This window comes from Triticum urartu, chromosome 1A (assembly GCF_056163025.1).
Source record: "Triticum urartu cultivar PI428250 chromosome 1A, HENAU_Tu73, whole genome shotgun sequence".
NCBI lineage: Eukaryota > Viridiplantae > Streptophyta > Magnoliopsida > Poales > Poaceae > Triticum > Triticum urartu.
Window position 1 is genome coordinate 29616357 of NC_141873.1, and position 2555 is coordinate 29618911.

At 55.3% G+C, this 2555-nt stretch overlaps 1 pseudogene; it reads left to right on the forward strand.

The window, feature by feature from the left end:
- The first annotated feature begins 284 nt into the window (after positions 1 to 284).
- On the forward strand, positions 285 to 2555 carry LOC125528207 (ABC transporter F family member 4 pseudogene; annotated as a pseudogene).

Genomic DNA, 2555 nt, shown 5'->3' on the forward strand with positions numbered 1-2555 from the left:
TCCTTTTCTAAAGAAAAGAAAACGTATCAGTATTCCAATCCAACGGGGTCCTAACAGAGCCGCTACTTAATATTACCTCAGTACAAAAAAAAGTTGTCTTAGAATTGTTGATGTATCTAGACATGTTTTAATGTTAGATACAGTCATATTTGTAGACAAATCTAAAATAATTTTTTCAGAACCGGGAAATATATTATAAATAAAATAAAGCAAAACCAGAAGCTCAAATAGGGATTTCAACCGATCCACTTCGTCCGGTCCCCGAAACCCTAGGCGCTTAATCAATGGGCCGCAAAGACTCGTCCGCCGTCGCCAGGTCGGAAGCGCGTCCACCGGTGTCCAAGATTCTAGCTTCCATGAACGCGCCGGCGGCTTCCAGATCCAGGCCTTCACGACCCAGGTCCTCCAAGGCCGCCGCCGCCGTGTCAGCGTATGCTCATATCGACCTCCCTCCGTCAGACGACGAGGAAGAGGAAGAGGAGAAGGAAGGGGGGGAGGTCGCCTCGAAGCCCAGGGCTGCCCGCTCCGCCGTCGACCTCAAGGCCATCGGGCCGTCGGACAAAAGCTCTAAAAAGAAGGACAGGCGTGACGCTATGGTGGCCGCGGCCGCCGATGCCGCCAGGCGAGAGGCTCTTCGGGATGACCGTGACGCCTTCTCCGTCGTCATGGGCGCGCGTCTTCACGGATCCGACGACGCCGACGGCAATATCAGGGACATCGTTGTCGACAACTTCTCGGTGTCCACGTGCGGGAAGGAGCTGCTCAAGAGCGCCTCCCTCCGGATCTCTCACGGCCGACGATACGGCCTCGTGGGGCCCAACGGCATGGGCAAATCGACCTTGCTGAAGCTGCTGGCTTGGCGGCAGTTGCCGTTGCCCAAGAGCATCGATGTCCTGCTTGTGGAGCAGGAGATCGCTGGCGATGACTGTCCGGCGATCGAGGCTGTGGTTGCCGCCGATGAAGAGCTCGCCGCCCTCCAAGCCGAGCAGGCGAGACTTGAGGCCTCAGAAGATCTTGATGGCGACAACGAGGGGAAGCTTACCGAGGTGTACGAGAGGCTCAATCTCTGCGGCTCGGACGCCGCCAGGGCACGTGCATCCAAGATCCTGGCGGGGCTAGGGTTCGACCAGGCTATGCAGGGCAGGCCCACCAAGTCGTTCAGCGGGGGCTGGAGGATGCGCATCTCGCTCGCCCGCGCGCTCTTCATGCAGCCAACGCTGCTGCTGCTCGATGAGCCTACCAACCATCTGGACCTCCGAGCTGTGCTCTGGTTGGAGCAGTACCTGTGCTCGCAGTGGAAGAAGACACTGATCGTCGTGTCCCATGACCGGGACTTCCTGAACACCGTGTGCAACGACATAGTACATTTGCACGACAAGAGCCTGCACCTCTACCGTGGCAACTTTGACGATTTTGAGAGTGGGTATGAGCAGAGGAGGAAGGAGGTGAACAGGAAGGCCGAGGTGTATGACAAGCAGATGAAAGCTGCAAGGAAGACTGGCAGCAAGGCAGCGCAAGACAAGGTGAAAGGCCAAGCGCTGTCAAAGGCTCATAAGGAAGTTGCCAAGAACACGGGGAAGGCTGCTGCTGCTGCTGCCCGCAATGACGGCGTGAAGCCGGTGGATCTGCCTCACAGGTGGCTTGACTACAATGTCGAGTTCCACTTCCCAGAGCCCACGTTGCTAACGCCGCCGCTCCTTCAGCTCATTGATGTGGGGTTCAGCTACCATGGCCTGCCAGACTTCAAGCTGTCAAGTGTTGATGTTGGCATTGATATGGGAACACGTGTTGCAATTGTCGGGCCCAATGGAGCAGGCAAGTCTACTCTTCTCAATTTACTTGCTGCTGATCTCGTCCCAACTGAAGGAGACGCCAGAAGGAGCCAAAAGCTGAGGATTGGGCGTTACTCACAGCATTTTGTCGACTTGTTGACCATGGAGGAAACTGCGGTTCAGTACTTGCTTAGGCTCCACCCTGACCAGGAGGGCATGAGCAAGGCGGAGGCTGTCCGGGCAAAGCTTGGAAAGTTTGGCTTGCCGGGGCACAGCCATCTTACTCCCATTGCTAAGTTATCCGGTGGTCAGAAGGCTCGTGTTGTCTTCACTTCAATATCAATGTCGCGCCCTCACATTCTCTTGCTGGATGAGCCAACAAATCACCTCGACATGCAAAGTATCGACGCCTTGGCAGATGCTCTAGATAAATTTAAAGGAGGCGTGGTCTTGGTTAGCCATGACTCGCGCTTGATATCGCGAGTTTGCCAAGATGAGCAGAGGAGCCAGATCTGGGTTGTGCAAGATGGCACTGTATCAAAGTATGATGCCACGTTTGAGGATTACAAGGATGAATTGACGGAAGAAATAAGACAGGAAGCTTTTAGCTCCTCAGCAAATCAGAAATCAACCTGCAGTGCCTGCGTATGTCTCATGCCGGTCAGTCTCATGTGGAGCGAGTGCGGGGGCTACGGTTCGGATCCGCTGCTGGTTCGCCCCACCACGTTCCGGCAGCCATCAAACAACATTGCGTTGCACGCTGCCTCGCCACTCTGTCTGTGA